We start from the raw sequence: 26806 nt of genomic DNA, 5'->3' as shown, positions 1-26806 counted from the left end.
GTATGCCCACATAACTTGCAGTTCATAATCAAGTGGGTAGAACAAGGTCCTAAGCCACAAATTGACCTCTTAAAGATGCCTTCCCATCTTGAACAACTATATACAATTACACTCTTTAACATAAACATACATAGGAGACTTTTTTTCTTCTTTTTTTTTCTACTGCATGCTGCTCAGCTCTGACTAGGGCAGAGGTAAAACAAAAAACAAAATGTTTCAAAAATACTGTAACCATTGACATGCTAAAGTGACAACATACAGTAAACTCAAGACATCAAAATACTACAGCTGTAAAATACTAATACAGCTGTACTGTGCAATAGTATAGTCGTGAGAGAAGTTCTTTTCCAATCCATGGAGCTATAATATGCAATTATTCAATGAGGAAAAAAAAAATTATGATCAAGGACCTATCGTTTTACCTACCAAAGACTCTCATGAAGTACAGATGATGTCCCTACGGAATCATTTTGAAGGGGCAGCACGACATTCGCATTCAAAGTAGAAAACTAAGCTTCAAGTTTTATACATGTACTGTATCTTAAATGCATCGTCCATTTGCAAACTTATCACGGATAAGAATTTCATTACAGTGTTACTGGAGGGGCAATGGTCATCATCAGTGGTCAGTTTTCAAAACATGTTAAGGAATGGACATTTCACCATTTAAAAAAAAAAAAATACTGTATTACCAGGAAAGACATATGTCATTTTGTGGTGACAGCTGACAACCGTTGCAGTCAATGTCAGTAAATGACATATTTGACAAACTAACAATCCAACTGGAAGCCTAGTACAGTGTACTCCTTTGGATTTTCCTCATGGACAAACAGATGAACTCATAAAGAATGTTTAATTACATTCACAGATCTTGCTCTCATGAACGGTTAGGGCTCACTTTGAATTTCTTTCAAAGTGAACAATCACCAATTCTGGGACAGGAGTAAGTACATATTACAGACAAATCAACCTTATTAAAAGACGGTGCTCCAAAACACCTACAATTTTCAAATACAATTGTAAGAGTACATTTCTCATAACCAAAAAATAAAACCCTCAAGAAATACCAAAGCAGTAAATCTGAACTCCAATTGCTCATCAGTGACAACCAATTCACCTATTATAGTTATATTCTTCAAGCATAGACCAGCAATTAGTACTTTAATACACACCTTCCAGAAACGTTTTAATTTCCCTCTTATCTAATTGTCTGTCTACTTGACATACGGAGCCACATAGAAGCTGAATGACATTCCTTGAAATATCTTTTCATTCAAAATGAGCCTCACGTTAAGTTTAACGATTAATTTGAGCACAAATTAGCAAAAAGAGAATTCTTGGCCTTTGACCTTTTAGGAAAGACACCAAACACTTATAAACTTTGAAAGATACCTCTGAGATGTGTACAGAAATCCCTGCTCTTAACAAATTCAGTTCAAACAACTACTAAATAACATTCACTTCTTAGAAATACATGATCCACTAAGATATAGGAATTCCATAAAACAAAACAAACTAATGCAACTCTTGAACCTTATGTCTCTTGTCCACCTGTCGCAACCACCGATCAAAAACAAAATCATGCCTATTTCATACTTCAGCCACCTTGAATATCTATTTCTGCACTTAATCTTGAGCTGAAAGAATGCCTGAGGCAACTTTCACTTCAAACTGCAATGGCACTGACACAGTGAGATATAGAGACAGATCCAACAGTATTAAATTCACAGGGAAAAGGTCTCCCTAGCAACCCAACAATTAACAGCTGTACAATTGATCCATTTTTTACGATGTTGCTGTCGTCAACAGAATTTGGATGTTTTCAAACAAGACAAAATTTACATCTTAATAAAGTATTGCACCACAATTTTTTGCAATGTTTAGCTCAAGTTTCAGTAACATCTTGGAAGTATCATGCAGGAAGGGGGAAAATGTTTCACATTTTGCATTAGAAAAATTGCAGTTGCTTCTTGCTGTGCTTTGAATAATCATGCCATGAATTCATAATGTAATCTTAATATCAGAATTTTTCAGCTTCATTGTCAACTCGTGCAGTATCATGGTATAAGAATGCAGAAAATATGAATATTTCATTACTATGAATATTTCACTAATATGAATATTTCATTACTATGAATATTTCATCTAATGATATTTAGAGTGCATTGAAGAGAAACTATGAATGCATACATTCAAAAGTTGACATTAGTCAATGCAAATGGATGAATGTTCCATTTCAATATCTACCACAGAATGCTTCATAATCTAAACATTGGTTCTTGGGGGTTAAAGGGTGTGTACAGTTCTGGTCGAGGTGAGGATTTAGCTTTTAACATTTTGCGAAATATTCAGAAACCACTCTATGAGATGTCAAAGAGCATGCAGTTCTAAGGGGTGTCAAAAGTTTATTCGATGAAAATCGGTTTTGAAATGGCTGAGATATCCAAAAACAAGGTGAAACAAAGAGATCCTAATAAAGTTGTGGCATGTCGCCTTTTATTATTAGCACTTTTTTGGATATCTCAGCCATTTGAAAACCAATTTTCATCAAATAAACGTTGAATCCTTCTTAAAGGGGAGGCTAGTAACTGATCAGTGGGAATCAGTGGAAATGCTGGGAGGTGATTGTTCCAATCCTTATGGGATTCATTCAAGAGTTCATTGTATATCTATTGTTGTGTGAAAATGATTTGCTTCAGAACGGTCTCATATTCAAGTAATGTGCAGATTAATGCTCCGTCACTGACCAGGGACGCTAACCTGGAAGCATTAAACTGCACATTACTTGAATATGAGACCATTTTGAAGCAAATCATTTTCACACAACAATAGATATACAATGAACTCTTGAATGAATCCCATATGGATTGGAACAATCATCTCCTAGCATTTCCACTGATTCCCACTGATCAGTTACTAGCCTTCCCCCTTAAAATTACATGCTCTTTCATATTTCATAAGAGGCTTTTCATTATCTCACTTAGGAATGTTCGAAACATGAATCCCCACCTCAACCAGTACTGTACAGTCCCTTTAAATCAGATGGAAAGTTGCAACAGAAGAACACTAAAAGAGAGGAAAAAAGTATATGCATAGAAATAAAAACCTGGAACTTCACTGGCAGCCAACCCACTTATACTTTCAAATAAATTTGAGTTTGATATTTCATCAGTGACTTTGTGTATCAGTGTTGAGTCCTTCATTACAGATTGCATATCAGTCAATGGCATTGTTACACCCTTGTGAATAGGCCAAAATATTGTTGAAGTGGAGAGTTCCTATTAAATAAAAAAAGTATTTTCAAATTATCAGTGAACTCAACAGTGAAACACTATGAAAAATCCACACAAATAAAAGGTATTAAACCATTAATAAATATCATCTAAGTCACACTTCACAGAAGTACATGCATGATTACAAACAGTATATTCATATACACAATGATTGGACATTAAATGTTCATTAGAGCTCATGAATGTCCTTTCTTCTGCATGGTCACAGAACATAATTTCTCATGAACTTTTAACTGCCCTTCACAGAATGTTATTCATCTCTTAATTTTTTTTTTTTTTTCATTCAGTTCATCTTGCATGTTTTGAAAACAGCAGTAAATGTTCCCCACGGAAAGATTACAAGTGTATTCTCTAAACTTGAGCTCTTTTAGAAGTGGCAAAAGAAAATCACAAAACGCAACAGCAACCAGTAATGGCAGTAAAGACACAAAACCATGATCAAATTATAAATATGTTGACCTAGACATTAATTATTCTGTCACTGGAAAAGAAGATCTTTGACATAAAACTGATGAACAAATAAAATCAAAGGTCCTAGATCTTGCAACAGTGAGAATTTACTTAAAACAGTTTTCAACAAAAAAAAAAAAAAAGAAGAGAGAAATGAACTTTGGTGAAAATTTGATCATCAATAAGAAAATCAAATTGCTATGCAGATGTTTTACAGCAACAGGTACAAGGGGGTGTAAAGGGGGGTAGAGCTTGCAAATGGGGGAGGGGGGGGGGGGGACTTGTAAGGGGACAGACAGGTAGAGGTTACATGCATTTGGGATATATTATACAGCATTCCACATACACAATTTTCAAAATCAACTTTGCCGTGATAGTGACAACAGACCGGATGTGGTATGGCTGTATTAAAGTCTCAGCTTTAGTGTGTTGGGAATCACAATGAAATCTTTGTATATTGTCACCTACAGTGTAGACAGGAAAAAAAAAATGAAGTAAGGGGCAAGCACTCGTGAATATGCACTAAACAAAACAAACACACTTTAGATGGGTATCACAAATTGAATACGAGACAGCAAAGTCATGTTTAGGTCATGATAATCAATGTGCTGACTTGGCATCAGCAGTTTATTTTCAAACACATTACTTCAATTCCTTGACATCAAACTTGTTGATCAATCATATTATATGAATATTCCACTGTGTGTTGTGTGTGTGTGTGTGTGTGGTGGGGGGCTGAAAAGGGGTCTAAACACAAAAAGTTTGATGAAGATGTTGAAATTTCTTTCCCAACCTGTAAATTTTGCACTCCCAAAACACAAAGATATAAGTGAAAAAAACTTTCAGTCCGCTACAGCAATTAGACTTTTTCAGGGCATAGTAATTTCAAAGCACAAAACCAAACATAGGAAATGCGATGATGATTAATGAATTGGAAGAATACAAGCGTTAACCTTACGATCTTACATTGGGCAGGTTTGGTGGGCATGTGAGTTTTCTTGAATACACATATTCAACTCTCCCCTATGCAGCTAGATAATTGAAGTGACATTTATTCATCATATCAATGTGATCAAAAGTAAGAATTCTTTAAAAATGAATGGCACCGAAAAGTAATATTGATGGAATCAGAGTATTCTCATTTTCCCACTGCTTAACCCCCTCAAAACCAATACCCTTAAACTATCATTGACATTGTATATAAACAAAATACCCAAGGTGACGAGTGGGTTTAATAATCATCAATGGTTTCCCAAACAGATTACATAATTAAGTCAGGAAAACAGAAACAAAAATTCTCTAGCCTTCCTGTATGCTCACACATGCATCTTTTCTCCTTTTTAACTTACATTATCATGACGTCATTCTTTCTGGAGATTCAAAGATGTATCACATGGCGCACCTCGATAATACCTCACCCTTTTTTGCAAAGAATCTCACTACATGTCCTTCTTCACAGAATGGCGGAGTTCATTTCTCCGTTGTATCAACTACTATCATCTTAAATTGCAACCACAAAGTCACTAATAAGTCACTAATAAGTGCCACATGAACGCTCACATGTTTTAAGAGAACAACCAAATTTATAACTAATTATATAGCATAATCACCACATATATATATATAAATTTTTCATATTCTGTATACTTTTATCTATAAATGATAATCATACATTAAAATACATAAAAAGAAAAAAATGGGACAGACGACATGTCAAATACACAATTTCATGCAAGTATATCATACTTTGAACAGAGAGGCAAGTCCCCATAAAATAAATACTGCAATTACAGAGAAACCCTGATATAAGGAGGACGCTGGGATCAATAAATTCACCTCATTACAAACAATACCCCATTGTAAGCGAACTCGTTATAACAGGTTTTCCCTGTACTGCTACACTACAGAGTTGGAATTTTTACTTCATCCAGAACAAGAAGGTAAACTATCTCGAAACTATCTCGCACATCTCAAATCAAAAAAAAAAAAGAAGAAAAAAAAGAAAAAGAATAAATACGTAAGTAAAGACATTGGAGATGGCATTTAATGCCATCCAACTTTACTACACATTTCCTTCTTTCCTTAGGCTAATTTTAGTCACTTCTGCTCCTTTTTTTTTTTTTCTTTTTCTTTTTTTTTTTCATAGCAGAGGTTTCTATTGATGTTCTGTGGCATATACAGAAGTCGACACCAAGCCACCTTTCTTCCGGGCAACCTTCGTGCAGCGACTCATGGTTGCGACATCATGGTCTCTGGTATATGTCCAGAGGAGGAGTGTCCCAGGGTATAGAAAAAAGCAGCCACTACGTAGGGAATCCGGTGCGACAGAAAGCGACCAGCATACTACCACATCTACAGCTTGTAGTGGTATCCCTTTAAGTGACTGAACGATCACAACCACCATACAACTCAAGAGACGGCATAATATCAATGCAAAGATACGGTCTCACGAGCGCGGAAGTCCGATCCAGTACGCTGCCAGCTCTCAAAAAAGAGAGTGGCGGCTGGACATGCAAAAACTCGCAGGCACGACAACACTGACTGTCCCCAAACCGGGAGCACAAGTAATGCTTTGGATATCATGATCAAGTTATTGTCAATGAAGAGCATCCTCTTTATGTTTACATAGTCATGGAAAAGGGAAAAAAATATTGCTTTTGCCTGAATTATTTCCAGACAATAACAGCTAACAACCAAAACGTGTTAGAGTCCATTATACAATTTAGTCCACTGTTTTTTTTTAATTCTTCAGTGGCAACTTGCGGTTCATTCTTTCTTAGCATTCATTTTCTTCTGCTGTCAACGGGAGGCTTGGGGTCAAAGTCCACCCATGATGATATTGTCCTGCGACTCTCGTAAGAACAGGCTGTCCTTCGACTGCGACTCCAGCAGCACCTGGCGGTCCTTGTCCGTGCCCGAGAAGTGGACGATCACGTCGGCGTCGAACTGCGATCTCCTCACGTTGATGTCGAGGAGCCCCGGGTTGGACCGGCTCTCGGCCAATCTGTGTGGGGAGAGGACGGTACAGAGAGTGCTGGTGTGAGTGATGGGGTCCTTGCTTTAACCCTTTGCCTGCTTTGAGTATCACTTGCAACAGAAAATCTCACAGCCCCATACACACTGTCTAAAGATCTTGGCACAGGGCATTACAAGCAATATTTTTCTACTTGCCCAAGTAAATATGTTTTTGGGCAAGGGGTCCCACACTTGTAGCAGACAAGTGTTTTTTTTTTTTGTTTTTTTTTTATCTCACTTGCCGAGCAATGAGTTTTATTTGCCCTGGGCAAGCAGGAGAGTAGGTATGCCGGGTTTATAGTCACTTGGTCTAGTACAAGTTGGTCTAATTCCCAGATCGTCTAACACCCTTACAACTGAATGTGAACCCATTCATCTACACAGGATGAGAACATGTTGGACGAGACCAAACGGGTATTAGATAAAGTGAGATTAGAACAAGCCAGTATTTCCTAGTTTGCAGAACCCCAAGTCTGATACTAGCTATGCTGTGCCAAGTGAAGTGAAAACTGATTTTGCCATTGTTTTTTCTCTTTCTTTTTTTTCCATTTCATATGAGGAATATATTCACCACCTGATGCACAGATACAGTCATCCTATCGGGTGTCATACAAGATCAGCGTGATATCAGATCAGCAAGATATAAAGGTGTATGTTCACATTGGACACTAATGGATGGATTCTGTTTGTTTGTAAGATCTCCATCTTGCTTTGCTCTGATTTGCTTTCATACAGAATTCCTAGAAATATTTTGCACATTTCCTAGCCTGAGATCTTTCAAAATTTTACACTGTACCTCTTTGAAAATATGATATGTCAGATGCTCAAATGTCTCTATTGCTATCTATGGACATTTTCACAACACAAAATACTGATCAAGCTTTCTGTCCTTTAAATAATATCTGCACATGCCGCTGGAAGTAAAATGATAAAACAAGGTAACAGCACCCGGCAAGGATGAATGTTTAAACAGTCATCAAGTCATTCATGAGAATCAGTAGATCATGCACAAGCTATCATCTCTCCTCTACCATTAAGCAGGATATTTTTCATGGCATGAACTTTTTGCAGATTGGAGCCAACAACCTCTTTCGCCACATGAAATTTTCGCGAATTGCCACTGGCATTCAACACATATAGTGCAAAGACGAACTTTCGCGTGTATTTCAATTTTGCGAATTTTGGCTCTCGCTAAATTAAAATGCATGCGAACATTCCTCTTTATACTGTATTTCGATAGACGAATCACTTCTCACCAGAGGCAAGTGTCAGTTTAACAAATTTATCACTCTGGCTCTTACTCACAACTATTGAAAGAATGTTATTCCTTTCAAAAAACAGAAACCATAGATGACAAAGAAAAATCATTTTGCGATAAACTTACTTTGAAAAGCAGTCATCTAGGTCCTCTTCTCCTCCTCCAAGACTCTGAAATGAGATAAAAAGACAAAAATGAATGCAATAAAAGATTAGCTAATTCTAACTGATTCATGCAAATGTAACCCATACAGAGTACACAGTAATTCAGTGCTTTCTTGTCTTGTTTAGTTTTGGGTTGTTTGCCTGTTTTCAGGTTTGTTTGTTTTTTCTGGCAAAACATCAATCTAACTGCCTAAATTCTAAACATAGAAGTCCTTTTGGCCAGTATTTGTCACATTTTTCATGAGACTACATCTTGATTTGTTCCCACCTCCCCCCCCCCCCCCCCACACAAACACACACAAAAATAAATAAAAATAACAAAGAAAAGGTGAAAATCTACTCTGCAGAAGGGGGTTTTATTTTTTGCAAGTGTAACCATTATTTTGATTTTTGATCACTGCAATTTACTAGAGACACATTTAAACTGCCAACAGTTGATGAGCTGTTGTTGGCTGTTTTCCAAAGTTGCTGCAAGTATTGGAAGTTGTTTGCAACTGGTGCAAGTAGTTTTTGTTTTTTTATTAGTTTGTTTTTTTTCTTAATGGGAAAGGGATTCAATGTTTCTCCTGGTTTGCTTCTTGTAATACTGGGTCTAGAGTGACACATGCAATAGATGACTTCTCCCCTGACCAAATCACCTGATTGGTGCAAATCAAATAAAGGTGAAAGTGCAAGAACTAGACAGAAGTCTGTGACTATTAAAGATGATGAATTTGATGTTGTCTCTGAGTCAGATATTTCACTGCAGTTCCAACTTGTAATGAATAACTCTTTAAAAACAAATTCTCGGAGTAATGAGGGGGTAGACCACATCTGAATGATTCTTTCCTTCAGCAAAGTTCTCTTTACCATAAATGGAGATTACATCAACTTTTGAGGGGAGATCCATTGAGAATGGGTCTCTCCAGAATTCATTTTCCCCCTTTTGGAACCCAACATGGCCAACGAGCGGAAGTATTTAGTTCCACATCCTGCGTCGACTCTATTGATTGCGTCAGACGCACACTCTCAAAACACACAGGCACCGCTCGGCATTGGCTTGGCGCCAGTCGGCCTGCGCCACCCCGACAATGAATCAATGAATCACCCGCCGTCTTAATCCCCTGTCTTGAACGTGTGCCAACTCCAACCCCCTAACCCTAAGCTCCCCCCCCCCCCCAAACACACACACACATACTCTCATAAGATGTCTGCAATTCAAGGACCATACATTTTTGGCAGACCTTTTTCCTGTGTTATTCTTCAACACACACAAAATCCCCTACCAACATCCTAATCAGTAAAGTATTGGAACAAACCTTTGCCTTAACATAACCTCCCCCTCACAACACCCCTCCCCCACCAGTATCTACCTTTAATTACACCATTCAAATGTTTAGTAATTCAGCACTCTATAAAAAGAAAAAAAAAAAGATGAGAAACTAATAACATGAATATTTGTTTGGGGATATATCAAAATATTGCAGAAGTATCTCTGTCCATGACATCACGAACAAAGAGGACATAACTGACACTGGCCCAGTGCGATACACTAGTCTACAGGAAAGCATCCACATTTGCAACCTACAGTGTGGCAATGAGGGAATAAAGTACTGAAAGTCAGATTTGAATTAGAAAAAAACTTAAGTTGTTAATCCTCTGATCCAATTGAGATACTGTAAAACACAATATTTCCACGGCATGAAATTTTCGTGAATTGGAGCCAATGGCCTTTTTCGTAGGATGATATTTTCGCGAGTTGCCTCTAACATTCAATGCATATATTGTAGACAAGAACTTTCATGTGCATTTTAATTTCGTGAATCTTGGCTCTCGCGAGTTAAAATGCACATGAACATTCCTTATTTTACAGTAGAATGCAAGACTCCCACACATTGTACTGCGTTCCTGCTTAAAGCTTTGTGATTCACTCTGGCCTGATCGCTTACCATTTCCGTCAGCGAGGTGGCAACCTGATCTACTTGTTTGTTGCTGTCCACCGGATTGTGGTGGTGGTTGTGGTGGTGACCGTTGCCGTTGAACACCAGCGGTGGGGGCCGATGCTTCTCTAGCCTGTGATTGGTCATCGTCGACGAGGGCGGGGCGGACGAGGATATCAGCGGTGTGTCGAATGAGACTGTTAATACTGACAGGGAAGAATCAGAAATAAAATCAGTCTCGTATGCTTTAGTGCTTGTGAGTCGCATCATGATGAGGCTACACATACTAATGCATGATAAAACAAACAAAAAGCCAGTTAAAATATGCTTTTATATCTATGAAACATATCATAATTCTATGTACGATAGCAAAACTAACCTTCAACTGGTAAGAGTGCTACATAAGTACCTATATTATGTTGTATTGTATTATATTGCATTGTATCGTATTCCCCTCAAATCAACGATTCTTGTATTGAGCCACTTTTCACTGGAACAGGCTGACACATGATTGCCCTTCATCGACGGGGATACATACCAATTATTCAGTATTTTTTGTTGTTTGTATGTCCATGATTTTTATCATGGCAAGTGCTCAAAAACACTGAAGAAATTGGTGTGTATATGCACCAATGAAGGGCAAATTATCAATCAGTTGCAATAACAATCACCTCTCTCTCTCTCTAATTAAAGAATGCATATGGTTTCTACATAGTTCCGATGCGGGAAGTGTCGGAAGAGCCACTTTAAGCAGAGGACACCATTCTGCAGGAGGAAGTTGCTAAGAATAGACATCAGAAACAGGCCAGATAGGGGGCAGGGGGTTGGCGCCCAAAAACACACGAAGGTCACTCTCGTCGCAGACACCCCGTGGGGGTTTTGTTGACACGCGGGGGTACAGGAAGGGCACGGAGTCGTTCGCATCATCGTCAATTTGATGAGTCAAGGAGGGTAGGCAGACACCAAGAGTCGAATCATTCATAATAATAGCCCCCTCCCCCCCCCCCCCCCCCCCCCCCCCGTACCTCTTGGGGTGGAGGCACAACAAAGCAGATAAAGGAAAACAAATTACTGAGAATCTATCCCCCCCCCCCCCCTCCCCATGTCACATTTTTGTGCTGTCACTCAAAGACCCATGTATGTGATGTAGTCAAGCTTCACTTTCAAATTATGAATTTGACTACATCGTGACCCTACAAGAAAGTTGACCCAGGCAGCCAGTTTGTCACAAGACCTTTAAATGGATATGAGCATTCAGATTTGTGTAATATGCTCAAAATGTCTTATCGTGGCAAACTGACTGGTTCATTCCTGCATTCGATTCTGTGGTTGATTCCTTTGGATCAAGAGCCACACAGACAACTTTGCTCTATGGGATGAAGGAAGTTGGGATGAATTGACGTGTGATGTGATATTTCATTGGTTCCTGATTTCCGTAAGATAAAATAACGACAAACAAACAAAACCATCTTGCTATGTAGTTTGTTTTACTCAAAAACAAAATAGAAGATAAACGCTCCCGGGTTAAACTTACATTGTTAGCTGCTGCCATCAAACCCAATATGAGTTTATTTCTAAATGTATCCATGGCAAAACTAAACCATATCTGAATTGTTTTAGCCCACGATTTTATTCTTTCTACTAAAATCTTCACCAGGCATATGGGTATTGCCCTGTTTTCATGGTTACCCGACAATCTTATGTTGACTTGTATTCACTGTCTGTGAAGGCCTGTGGTTACTGATTAATAAGACCTTTCATCCAGTAAATCCATTGGTGTTGTAGCTGCATTTGTACATGTATCGGTGCTTAAATATCCCATTACTGGCAATTCTTAAGTGTGCATAGCTTCAGCCTAAATGCACACCTAAGAAAACTGAGCACAAATCCGATGTCACATGGTTACAGATTGGCGGGTCCCATCCACTGTGGCACCCAGTGCTTCTTGTTATAGCACTACAGGGAATACACCAAGCAGAAGATGGCGCGAGCGAGAACTCACCCTTAGTGGGTTTTGGAGGGGGCTGTAACGTGGGCGGTGTTAGCGGAGAAGCACCCGACGACCAGTAGCCCTGGCTGGAACCATTTAGTGACGAAGGGGTGGAATCTGGGGTGCATCCTGGAATGGCTTGAGGGGCTGACTTTCGTGTGGGTGATCCTGTGCAGCACAAGATGGGGTGGGAGAAAATAATGAAGTGAGTTTAGTGACAGTGCTTTTGAGAGATGTAATAAAGACGACAATCAATACAACATGGCAGAATTACTGAATACTTTTCTCTGACATCGAGAGTTGTCTCCATTGTGATCTCTTGAAATTAACACATCTAGGTTATGAAATAATTGATGATTGAGAGCTTGTTGGAGAATACCTGTGGGTAGTGGCACTCGGATTCACCAAGATACAATTGTAGCTTACTTCCAGTCCATATATGGATCATAAAAATTTTGACAATGTAATGGGTTGTGATACATGGCATATGCCAAGAGATGTCCTACATGTATACAGTGGACTCCCATTATAATGAAGTCCTTGGGACCGGCAGTTTTCTTTCGTTATATCGAAATTTCGTTATAGGCAAACAAATAAACAATAAAAATACATAGAGTGGATAATGTTGTGACCCGAACTTTTACTTTGTTGTAATCAGAATTTCGTTATAACCGTGTTCGTTATTTAAAAACGGGAGTGCCCTGTACTGAACAAACGCTGAAATGCTCATGTGTTCACTGTAGAAAACTTGTAGAAAACATAGGAACACGATAACACAGTGCTTCTTGAAACAGGCCGACCCTGCCCCCTACAGCAATGGCGACACCCACCTGTCTCCGACAACGAAAATTCGCTCAAGTCATCCGACGTGCTGTCCTCTCTCTCCTCGTTCGAGCCGGTGCTCGTCTTGTCCGTCCGGCACTTCTTCCAGTTGTCGTAGGCGATGTTGAAGGCCTGCGCTACCGTCAGGGTCAGTGCCTCTGCCTACGGTAGGGGAGAAAGTGGGAGTAAATTGAGAGTTACTGAGTAATGCTTCTAAAGGGAAGGAGGCAGTCGTAATGGTACAAATCTGCTACATTTTGTGAAGACAAGAAAAAAATCAATGAACAAACTAGTGTTTGTCTTGTATGGTAATGTCAAATCATCTGTGTTAGCAACATTTTTGTCAAACTGTATCATTCAACTTGCAATACATTTGAGGTAAATAATTGAGAACTACGTAGATTCCCAAAGAGAGAAAAGAAAAAGTGTGTTCGTGAAATTTTACTTTTCTTGATGCTCACAATTTTCAAAGTCATCAATTGTTTGTTGTGTTTTCTTCTTTCAATAGCAACATGGCCATTTTTGTGCGTGTATGTGTATGCATGTGTTGCATAGCCCCATCAAAGTGAGAAGCTCCCATTCATTGTAGTATTAAAATCAATCATCATTTGCATTTGACTCAAGTCAGAAATAGTTTTACCACTTGTTTGATAGAGAATACATATTGTTTAAATGCAATCATGATTAACTAACCTTGTTTCTTTCCCTCCCCCACCTTCCATAAACTTATTATTATGATTTTCAAAGTATTGAAAGGATAGTTCACAATCAAGTAACCTGCTTTCAAAAATAAGGATCTTTTAAAATATGACATTATATTGAAAAGGATTAATGCTTGATCCTCATGTTTGCTTTAAGCTTTTTTCTTTTTTAGTAAATGTAAAAACCTGCCAAAGGACTACACAAAGTATCTTTGAAATTCAACACTGAGGCCATAACCTGTCACACATAAGAAAAGCAGTGATAAAGAGTGCACAGGAACTTCCTGCCCTTTCTTTGAGATTTGAGGGCACCATACCTGGTCTTCTTCCCCTTGGAGTTGCTTCTTTCATGCAAATAGATTACTTTATTCTCTGCCACATGGAATATCTCATTACAAGACATCCAACAGGAAGTGCAGAGCACAGTTTACATCTTAATGAAAAGCTATCAATGCACACATAACTATTTATGCACTTCTACTATAAAGAGGGAAGATTTGAGCGAAGGCCAAAATTTGTTCCTGTGAGTACACCGATGCACCTGTTATCTTCGAGTTGTCTCTGAGTCACTTGGAAGAGGGCCTGTCAAAGCGTTCAGTATTGTCACATGTCGGCAAGCACGCATTGCCTTTCCAATCTCCGATTCTGTCCGTTATCTGCTCTGTGAATGTCATTTAGAGAATAAGCCTCAATCCCCCCCCCCCCTTTTTTTTTTTACTTTTTCCTTCATCATGCACTCGCGTCTTGCTGGCTGTGTGTTGAATAGACAATTCTTTCCTTTCAAAAAATACACATTTCTTGTGCATTTGTGAAACAGAACAGAAACTTTTATGTATGTAATTTCTTAATATCACTGAATAAGACTCAGAAAGCAGACACATAAGGCATGAATGAGGAACTTGCAAACTTGCCACAGAATCAACACATGAGCAGTCTAGTTTGTGACAGGATTAATGTACAGTACTGACCATTGTAAATTTTGGAACACGAATACACACAAGTGCTTCAAGCCTTTTACAGTGACACACACTGCATGCACATTTTCATGCTGTACATGTATGTGCAAATAATGTGATTAAAGTTCTCATCTCTGGACAGTTTGATAAATATTTTTATGTTTCTTCCCAAGTTAATACAGATTAAATCATCTTTTCTTTTTTTTTCTTTTTTTTTTGGTGCGTTTGAGCAAATATGCAAAGCTGGCACACTGTTGACTTGAATCAGGCATGTGAATGTGGCATATAAAGAGTTAACAACTTGAAAAATGAAAGGTCGAAAGCAAAACTATCACACAGCAGAAATCAGCCACCGGCACTAGCTACTACTAATGGCTTTAATAACATTATGAGCCATTACGGATAGAAACTTAACATTGACGTTTCAAGCTATATCACTAAGTCATTACTGTCTGCATTCATATGGCTGCTACCAAGTTTACAACTTATAATGATTCAAGAAGTAAGCACATCAATTAAAAGAGACTATAATAACGATGATTAAACTATTTAGCTTTAATAACTTGTGTGACGTTGGCAACTGGTGTGACGTAGAACCTGAGAAGTAGAGGTCACCTTGAACTCTGCAGTTGTTGATTCCACAGCGTGCAAACGGATGTAAACAAGAGTAGCGATATGACCCTAGTAAATATTATGGTTTTTGTACCTGACGTTACCTTTTGTAGGCATTAAACTGCAGGTGTATCGTCGCCGTTTAAACATACGAGACATTTTTGAGATAAGCTGCTATACATGTACATAGCTTAGAAAGATAATGCACGGAAGGACCTTCTTAATGGAAGGAGGACATTTAAGGACATTCATTGATTTTTTTTTTCCCTCAGCGACCAACAAACTCAAACCCTGTTTCCTGACAAATTGTAGAACAACTAATTATCGGCGGACAAGGTTTTCTTCTGACTTTGAATCTTATTACACGGTCATCTTCTCGCCCACATATGTTGTCTTCATTAGCAGGTCACATGAGTAATCCAAACAATGTGGTCTTATCTTGTTTCAGATCATGTCTTAAACTTGTGTAGCCCACCAAATACAGCTGCATACTGTTGCTACACATACAGCCTTTACATTGTAAAGAGGAAGGATGAATGATAGCTATTCTATGGGAAGTGTCTTTGTTTGGGGGTTTGTTTCGGATCCCCTTTGTCTTTAACATCCCAAAGCTACCAACAAAGGGAGGTAGTGTAATGAAAATACAAATAACATTTATACACAGCATGCCAATCTTATACTTAAATATTGACTACCAAGAACGAACGAAATGCCCCAAAAGTTATGGAGAGGCTACGGGAAGAACTGCAAATTGCTATCAAAATGTATCACTGCTATGATCGAGGACTGAAATAATGGGTACATGATGACGTACTACATTGCAACCCAGTTTTGAAGCATCATCAAAAGGTTGTGAAATGCGAGTCGCAGACCCCGTCGTAGCCAATGATTACAAGCCAGACGGGATCCTTGCAAAATGTGTTCATGTGATGGGTCGAGACGGCCAGTGATTAAAGCTGCGCATGGCTGCGTCCACGTAGATGACGCGAGCAATTTGGAAACGCATCTAACGTGTCGGTCTGCTCTTTCAATATCCATCACAATGATACTTGGACGCACACATGGAAAAATGATCAGTAAACGTGCATATCGCACTTATTCCACACTTCTGCATGTCGCTCTGTTTATCAGTCCATCTAGTAATCTATACCAGCCACTAAATCAATCATCCAATCTTGTTAACTACCCAGTGCACTAACTCACTATGTTTCTAACTTCCTATATTCTATCTATCTACACCCCTTTCTACCTATCTCCTGTCACATAATCTCTCTATTCATACATGTCCATCCACCAACGTTTTTAATCACTCTACCTTTTTTTCAGAATCTGTGTGCGCACTACAATACAATACAATTTGGGTACTTACAACATACATGGCGCTCTTGAAACAAGTAAACATGTATCACAGCGCTTCACAGATTTTAATGTGAAGCACTAAATGTGAAGCACTACTATGGAACTAAAAACATACAGAATTAGACCCCGTTTACAGTGCGGGGCTGGGCTGCAGCTTGGCCGCGGCCGAACCCGCCTTCATTTCAGTGTAAATGCGCAAAAGGCCAAATGCGGGCCAAAATTGGCTGCGCATTTGTCCACGCTCTGGAGCCTGGCCTTTTCTCAGTGTAAACGCAAACTGGGCCAAATGCACGGCCAATTTTAGTCTGGCTTCCAGACCCTCTGCCCGTACTTTTTCGCTATTCAGGATATTAACCCCTTCAACGTCGAAAACTAGTATAGTTTAAGGTGGTTTTGTCCTGCAAAGGATTTTTCCTTCAGCGAAGGCCTTTGCCCGAACGGCGACTTCGTCGCTACGGAATCCAGTTGGCAAAGGCTCTGAAAACCAGACTATACCAAATTGCGTTTGTTTACAAGCAGAGCGCCACTACAACAAAATATTGAAAGGTTTGAATTAAAAGCGCGGCCGAGCCCAGCAGTGGAAACGGACAAAATTGCGGGGCTCGGCCCAGCCCCGCACTGCAAACGGGGTCATAAATTGACCAGATTGTGGCCACTTACCACTTTTCGCTTGCCGCATAGATAGGCGTGGCACTCAAGGACTTCTGTTCTGAAGTGACACGAGATGAAGCCGAAGACCTTTTCGTTGTTTTTGTCCGCTGTACAGTACGATATTCTGTGGGAGGAAGGGTGGAGAGAAAATGTGCTATCATCCAACAATGCAACGCAAAAACACGATCTGCCAGATTTTCCCGATGTAAAATCAATTTAGAGGCTTAATAAGATGAATAGAAACAGAGTTCACTCCAGAAAAAAGTTTTCATTAGACAGGCAAACGAGTAGAACATCGATGCTTTTACGAGACTAGTCATTACCTACAAAAACATGGCATCAGTCATCCATACAATCATGATGTGCCAAGATCCACGGGTATAGACCAATGGCTGACTGTACGCAAATTGAAGGAACGTGCCAAAGTGCCTGCGCTTGTAAACACGAGCGCACCACCCCATCCTGGTTTCACATAACAATTTGCAATGCATTTGGCATATATCCCCATACTTGCTATACTAAATTTCATCACTGCGTAGCAGCTTCATTTATACAGAGTTGTGTACCATTTGGTTCTTTGACTATTGAACTCACTGTTTGATTTCGAGAAGAGAAATTATTCACCAGCACTAGGGGTTGATAAATGTCATTATGATGGTGAAAATACCAGTAGGCCTACTGCTTCACTGCCTGTAAAGACCAGAGAATTTTAAGCTGTCTGTGTCTGCACCCAAACCTCAATTCTACTGAGAAGGATACATGGTTACGTTGACAAGGGACTGAAGGGAACCATGCCATTGCAAACTTCACTCATAATCATAATAATCCCCAAGCATTTCAGGGAATGTTTGCCCTCATCAAGTGGCACTATCCCTGAAATGGCAGAGAATTTAGGATTCTTTTTACAGCACAGCAAGGCATGCCATGTCATGGTAAAACACGGGGAGATAGTCTCATGAATATTCTGCAATTAACTTGTTACGTGAGCTTGCGACAACTCTGTTATGAAATTCCAGAAACACAAAATCACGATTCAGAGAAGACGGTCGTAACATCTGACAGGGCATGCAAAAACTCATGAATGTCTTATTGACAGATGTGATTTCATGGGTGTTCAAAACATTACACTATTCTTTCACTTATTGTTTTTTTGTTATTGTTGTTTTTTTTTTTTTTGGGGGGGGGGGGAATGACTGTGACTTTAAAGGTATTAGCCCACATTTGTAAACCTGCAGCAATTGGTCTCATAGTTAGCATGGAGTTTGGGTATGATTGCAGTAACACCTGTGCAAAATTTTGTTCCAGTTAGTCCATTACTTTCATAAAAATAAATGAAAATGCACCGTAATCCGTATGCATGCGTATAACGCTCGCTAGTTCCGGTCCACGTACCTGTTACATGTACAATGTACGTAGCTATAGCCCGCGCTCGTAATTCGATTTTGGGTCGGGTTGACCCGGTTTGAAAATTGATTTTAAAACGATGATTTTCTCTCTTTTATCGAATGGTATAGACAAAGAGCGACAGGTGAGGTATGTTACTGTTATAACTTGTACTTGAAGTCATATTGGACCTGTTTTATGCAGTTTTGATTTTCATGGGTTTGCAAATGTGGGCTAGTACCTTTAATGGCGTACACATACTCATGATGTGCACTTTTTTGCTTGACAACAACACAAGGACACGTGGTAAGCATTACATGTAACATTCAAACCAACACTTTCCCCCCATGGGTTGTGTTGCACCCTGACCCCAAGGGAGCAGTCGGTACAGATCCCTCCCGAAATCCTGCAACTCCCCAACCCCTAAAGAAGTACCAGGTACACATACGAAAGAAAACATCAAATAATTTGATCCTGATAAAAACTTTTAACCCGTTGAGGATGAGTCCTGAGTATACTCGGGCAGATGTCTATGGGAAATGCATGTTGCAGCGAAATCAGTACGACGTTGTACGTCCTCAACAGGTTAAAAAATATACAAATTGTGCATGTGTCACACAGATGCCAGCGGCAGTCATACAGAGAACCCCTCACCTGTGTATCGTGATCTCTTCCAGATCCTCGTTGGTCTCGAGGTCGAAGGGTTTCAGGGAGGTCGGTGTGACCGTCAGGGCAACCTTGCGGACCTTTCCCGATCCGTACTTTGCCTGCAAAGACACACACAGAGAATTTACCAACATCACTGGATGCGCTGCAGGGGACATGCCGCTTGGAGCTATCACAAACTCCAAACATATGTTGATTTAAAAAAAAAAAAGTATTACTTTCTTTCTTTTTTTTTTTTTTCTCCTCTCCACCACTCTCAAGAGAAGAAGAAACAAAAGTTACGTTCACATGCAGTTGCCAAACTTGAAGTTTAGGTCGAAAACTTCACTGGCAATGATTAGCTCCACTCGTGAATTCACGATGCAGGTTCACACGTGCACCTAAACTTTAAGTTACAACTTATGAGCGAAGTATTCAAGACTGCCGGGGGAAAAAAAAAGATTCAACTATTCTTTAGAAAGTGAACGTTTGCATCTCCAGCCTGTAGATCTAATCAACTGTACCAACTACAGTTGTAGGTAAAAAGGCAAAGCTGTCACACAAAATTCATATTAGGTTTTTGTTGCAAGGATTATGGATTTTCTTTTCATATGGATTTATTCTTAAGACAGGATGTGCTCTGCAAATTTGAAGGAAATAAAAGTATCAATTTCACTATCTAAAGCTGCACAGTACATACATGTACATGTATCTGTGACTCGTTGTTGTATTCTCAAACACACGCGAGGGAATTTTTTTTAATCTATAAATACCTAGTACTCTGTATGAGTTTAACATTCATATCTGTACAAATGAACACATCAAAGCAAACAAACCATCATACATTAGGTAATATAATGACAATGCAAAAAGAGTCTGGGATAGAAAATGCACACGAGGCATTGTACACTGTGCATTTTTGAAATTCCAGTCAGTAAATATCAAAATAAAATTCCACTTCAAATATGCAGAATACAGCACATTATAAACTACACATGTATGCACTGAGAGAATTTAACAAGCAACAAACAAAAGCCTATTAGGATAAACATGAATGAACACTGACTGGGTGATGGGTGGGGAAAACCAAAATACTGTAAATTATATTTCCTGCGTGACTGTGTCAAGTTTTAAGAAATTCTTTCCTCTGCTACCGATCACACTACATTGTCATACCAGAGTGCATTATCTGCCAACAAATAAGAAGAATTTACAGTGTTAGTCTTACAATACACAGACACCACTCTGCCTCAGGCATCGCTTTAAAAGCTGAGCTCAACATCAAATACAAATATTCTATGTAAAGCCACTATTCTGTTCATCATGTCTCCCCCCCCCCAAAAAAAAAAAAAAAATCTTTTCTTTTTACTGTTTTTTTACATTGCCAAGTACATTATTCTGTGCTTAACATGTTCCTCATTCTTACCATACACATTGTACCTTAATTCCAGCTCTGCTTATATGTAAAAGAGAAAAGAATTCACCACGCTACTATGTCATACGGTTCAATTTCGTTGACAAAATTGTCATTTTGTGACGAAAGGGACCATGATGCAACACTTGGCGCCCCATACTTATCTACCAGCTTATCCTCAAAGTTAAGGATTATCGTCTGAACAAAACTAATGACCAGCTCCAAATTTGCTCAATGCTTCATACATCTTGCAACCATGTGGTGGCACTGTTTTCATAATATCTATGTGTACATGTGTGTGATTTGAATCATAGAGGAAAACACAGAAATAATGGATCGAGTGGGTTTGTGTTAAGTTCCCATCAAAATTAATCATCCAATACACATTCCACAGTGTAGAGCTCTTTGAACATTTGTTAATGAGACAGACTGCATACCAGCCTAAATGCAATGGCTTCCTTGCAAGGCTCAAGTTATTGAATGTTGGTTTAATTATAGATTCAATGTCAGGATCATCATCTGAACCTAACTAATGAACAGCCCCAAATATTTGCTCTAGCTTGCACCTTACAAACACATGTTGGCACTGTTTTCATTTATCTTTGTGTACAATGGAGGAAAACATAGTAATCATGGATCGGGTGGATTTGTGTTTTAAAGTTCACATCAAAATTAATCATCCAAACACATTCCACAGTGTAGCTTTGAACATTTGTTAACAGGACAGACTGCATACCAGCCTAAATGCAATGGCTTCCTTGCAAGGCTCAAGTTATTAAAATGTTGGTCTAATTATAGATTCAATTTCAGTTCATGGCTGGTGGTTACTGACAGCATTTAATGCACTTCTACATGTATGTTACATATTGAAAAAGTTTTTTAAAAAAAGTGTGAAACCTTCTGGAAGCACATGTGACCCCAAGCAGAAAGTTATTCAAAATCACAGCATCAGGTTTAAAAGCAATTCTACATCTCTCTCATATGTCCAATTTCCACGAAACTTTTCACCATTGCTTGCCTAATTCTGCTCTGTCCATAAATTATACTCAGCAGGCAACTTGTACATGGCATGACAACGCACTTCACAGGCCGACCAAATTGTTCATTGGCTGGCAACTTCAGGGGTATCGCACATAAATATGTCTTTTGATGGCCCGATCGGAGTAGGGTTACCAGTGCATCCAGTGATGGACAGCAGTGGAAGGAAGACCCAGATATTATGATATGTGCGATCCTGAAGTGCAGATTCCTTAAAGTGTAGGCTACATGCACTGGAAGCATGCACTTATCCCCCCTTGAAGCCTCTTGCGAAATTTGGGGAAAACAAAAACCAAAAAGAAGACAAAACAGCATCGACGTCTGTAAAGGAGGTTAACAGGTTCACCTAGAGGTGACTCGCGCATACATGATGATGAATAACGCAGGCCCCAAGAGTGATATCCTAATCTTTCACCCGGAAGATGGGGGGGGGGGGGGGTGAGTGATCACACAGCTCTGTGAGATGGATGTGTGCTAGGTACAAAATAATTTGCACTTTAATAGCTGCTGCCACAACAAAACCCAACTCTTTGGAACCTCACACTTGATCTTGTACAAGCTGCTGCTGCTGCTAACATGTGCAAAACCCTGATTAATGATTACACGCCCATGTTAATGTTGCTATAGATATAGTCAACCTCCCCTACTTTGTATGTGTGTACCAGTACATGTAGTTTGAATTCAAAGAGACCAGAGAAAATCCTTCAACTTACTTGAGTTTTGGCTTTATATACACGTCAGAATTAACTCATTTTTTATTTTCCACTCAAAGTAAAAATTTTCCTTGACTTAGCCAATTTTTAAGACTTGTGTGAGATTGACTTATAAATCATGGGAGAAGAAGAAACGAAAAGACGTAAAGGTCAGTTCTTGGTTCAAAGTGTGCAAGTACTGTATTGTTTGTACGATACAGGATCATTATAGTTAATACGCTGAAATCCACACCTTGGTACTTTAGACATTCTCACCAAAATCTATTAAATGCAACAAACAAAATCTTTCTCTACCTTTCTTTCATTCAATGGACATGTATACACCTTCTATCCTATCATATTGTCAGTATGATTTGGTTATAATATATATTTCTGATGACCACTCTGCACTGATCCCAAGCAATTACCACAGCACATTGGCATTATGTATTGTTTCTGTGACTTTTTCAATACCTGATCAACTTATGATGGAATAAGGAATCAAAAAGGAGTCCTTAATTGCTCTCCATCAAAACATCCTACAAATTCTAAGCATAGAGATTGTTAACGCAAAAGAGTCAAAACATCCTATGAATTTTATGCACAGAGATCGATAACGCAAAGGAGTCAAAACATTCATGTTATCAATAAGCATACACGAAAGTGGGTCTGAAAACAAACTTGATATCATAGGAAAATCTCGTGTAAAGTAAATAGCCGAGTTTCAGAGTGTCCTTTTTCAGCCACACAACATTTATCACTGGTGAGCAAAAGAGCATTGTGCAAAGATGATCATTTTCATTCCTTCCTCAATTTTGTTTAGTTTGTGGGTAAATGTAAATGTAAATGTATGAGCATGACCTTTGGTTGGAATTTTCAAATATTTGCTCTGAGATTGTAAAGATGCCAGAACTCTGAGCCTTTGCACACTGGTAGATTAGTGGGTATACAGCACAACACAAACATCATATAAGGGATAACTGAAAGGGAGGGGGCGGAGACAGAATAAAAAAAAGGACAGGAAAAAGGTTTCTCAAACTCAATTCACACAATGATGCTAACATGCCCCATCCCGCAACTGCTCTAATATTGCACTGGTTCAATACCGTACTAGTAGTATGATAGAGGGGAATAGAAGTGGGATCGTTGCACATCCAACATACCCGATGGATTATCTTCTTGATCGCGTCCGACGTGTGCGCCTCGTCGTTGGGCATGTTGACGATCTCCACCCCGAGGTACTTGACGTAGAACGTGACGCCCTCGACCACCGGTTCGTGAGACTTCTCCCAGTCATCTTGGAACTCTGCGTAGGGGGGCGGGGAGAGAAATGAAGTACGCCATTAATTCAATGGTACTACAGTCATAATCACCAGTTAGAGATAAATACTTTTAATGTCCTATCTGACTGAGTAGCTGAGCAAATTGCATGAACAATAAAGTCGTTTGCTCCCTATCTATTAGTCTATATAGACGATAATTAATGCTTGAGATCTGTGTCAAAAGTGGGTTTACACATGCTGATAGGCCACCCAAGTGGAATTTACTCTCTTAAACTTGAAGCCTAGTTGGATATATTGCAAACTGTACTAGTATCATTTTCAAGCGAGCAGTTTAGAGCAGTGAATGTAAAGATAAGAAAATCCTATAGTTGATTTGTGAGCAAAAAACCTAGATCTTGCTCCAAAGTGTTTTGACAAAAAATCTGCAATTAGTGAGTGTATGATGATAATGTTCATAATTAAAACAACTATGCATTGTTACAGCTTGTATCAATTTTGTCCCTTCACATGTCCAGGCACTCAGCTGTAAATTTGCTATTAAAGCTTTATCTTTTGCATCTAGAAATCCACACACACTTAATCTGGTTGTACAGTTAGCAAGCCATTCAGGTGTAGCAATGTGCCTCAGTCCAAAGGCATAGACCACAACGACATACAGTACTGGGGATTTGGGGGATTAGATAATCTATCTTAATAGATATATTAAACCGATTTCCAGACATCTCAATCTGAGCTAAATAGTAAAGAATGCACTGTAAGGGTTAAACCATGCTGCCGAAGGCCAACGTGTGTGGAATTCCCTGCCCCGCCCACTTTCTTTTCGTACACTAGAAACCAGGTATTAATGACATCGCACTACGTTCTTGGAACTTATCACAGGGACAGCCAGGGGTACCATCAAAACTACTTGATTACGTACCAGTAGTATTTTCTACAAGGTGATTAAGTTTTTATCGTGTTCTTCTTCCTTTTTTTCGGGGGGGGGGGGGGGGTCATATGGTTATAAATACATGTCGGATGTGGTACAGGTGGAGTCCTCACGGGAATCACGATTACATAATCCTTTCCGAGATGCGTTGTACCAATGAATATTGAGAACGATACTCAGGACATGAAAATTGCGTCGACGACTGATGTAAAAGTGTACTCTAGGTAATAAAGAATGCCAGTGCCATACATGAGTGACATGACAAAGAAAGTGCTTGAAATTTCAGGCAAAATATAGGGAATTCAAAAGAAATAATCACAAGGGAAGGCAACCATTAGATTAATAACTCGATGCTAAAGGCATCAAAATGCATTCTGTCAAGGTCTTTTCACAAAATTTGCTCCTGAACCAAACTGAACAGGAGAGAAAAAAAGTATTCAAGTTCATCCAATAAACCCATAGATCCAATGTTGTTGATTCAGTTCATTCCACTGATCAAGACTTTGCAAAAACTTATAGGACCTATCCATTTGTTGATTCAGAAAATGAAAAAAGACAGAGAAAAAAAAGTTTCACACACAAGTTTCCCCCAAGTTCTACTCCAAGAATGATAGTGAAAGCAGTGAAAAGCTTCAAAAGGCATACAGAGTCATGCAGAAAACACTCTGGAGGCAGTTCACATGACAGACACATGCTCACAAAGACTCATGCAATACTGTTCACAGGGCATGGATAATGTACTTTGAATTATTTTGTCACAGTGGGCATTCGTTGCATTTCGGTGAACCCTGCTGGTGTACATTTGTAGATCAGTGACAAGCTCTCACAGTTAAAAAAAAAAAAATAACCATGGTAATAATAATCGGGCACACATGCTCTGAATGCTTGTCACAAAAACTTTTTTACATACTGTACGCGACCTACACCTGTATGCTGCAAGGGTGTTGCTGCTACAGCATATGTATCCACTACGTGTGGCGGCAACACTATCACAGGCACCGTCAATGAGGGAGCAGCAAACATAAAACAAATCTCATGGGGAACTGTCAGCGTTGCTTGACAGTCATTTGGGATATGGGGGGGGGGGGGGGGGACTGGTGTAGATGATGCAATGTTCTGTTTACATGAGATGTCATTTCTCTCTCTTCCCACACTTTTCCCCCACTTTCCCCATATGCCTCTCTTCCTTTCGAAATCCAGGAAGTTTTCAATTTGATTCGCAAACGTCATTACCTCCCCCCCCCCCCCCCCTTTGGGCTGGGTGGCTCACTGGTTCAGTATACCTACACTATACTCCCAAATTAGGTCAAACTACCGAGAGGAAAAAAAAAAAAATCTCGGCTCTCTGACAAGGAAAGGCCTTGTCACTGGGTAACCATCCTGCATCGCCTGCCGAATATCTCATCTTTGATACTATATTTGGGACACGTGGAGGACATCTACAGCTCACCATTTTTGTACATGTACCGGGTATGTTTTCACACTGTAGGGCACCTAATCGTACAATTTACTGAACACTTCTTCATAAAGAGCTTGACAGAAATAGGACCAACCAACTCCCCCATCTAGAAATTCAACCGAACAATGTGTAGCTCTTGTTGGGCTTTCCTGCTTGACATTGTCAGATAAATGCCTACAACTTTACCCTTTATAAAGGAATTAGAATGTAAAGGTTGTGGTATGATGAACTGTTTTTGCTTGTATAAGAACTGCCGTCTAAAGAATAAAAAACACACACTCAAAGTTAAAAACATCATACTATTTGGAGTTGCATGGGAGAGAGATATCATAGATTGCAAGCTACAATAATTTCGCAACTTCACAACCTTGTACGAAGCTTGTAATAATCACGGCACGGGTACACCACGCCATTTTTCAATGGCGCCGAAAAGTTCCAGAAATGCAAACTTGTCAAGAGAGAAGGGAAGGAAGGAGATTCTGGCATTGTGGCTTACATGTACCCCATCCCTCCCCTCCCCTCCCCTCCAACATTAACCCCCCCCCCCCCACAAAGTGTACATCCAAGGCACAGATCAATGATACATACACTGTGTACATTGTACACCAGTTTAGTCTTTCACAACATACATAATGTACCTTCATGCTAACTTGCTGTAGTAAGCAGAGTAATTTTATCACAACAATGCTTACTCATAAAAAACATGACCTTTATCGATTTCCACTAATGATTTCTAGAGATGTTTTATAGGGTAAGGAGAGGGTACTGGAGGAA

At 39.3% G+C, this 26806-nt stretch overlaps 1 pseudogene; it reads right to left on the bottom strand.

The window, feature by feature from the left end:
• Positions 1-5800: 5800 nt before the first annotated feature.
• The window catches only part of LOC140242676 (uncharacterized), a 37805-nt pseudogene continuing 16799 nt past the window's right edge, over positions 5801-26806 (bottom strand).

The sequence above is a fragment of the Diadema setosum genome, chromosome 19 (assembly GCF_964275005.1).
Source record: "Diadema setosum chromosome 19, eeDiaSeto1, whole genome shotgun sequence".
Classification (NCBI taxonomy): domain Eukaryota; kingdom Metazoa; phylum Echinodermata; class Echinoidea; order Diadematoida; family Diadematidae; genus Diadema; species Diadema setosum.
Note: the sequence above shows the minus strand (reverse complement) of the source record. Positions and strands in the feature narration are given on the sequence as shown.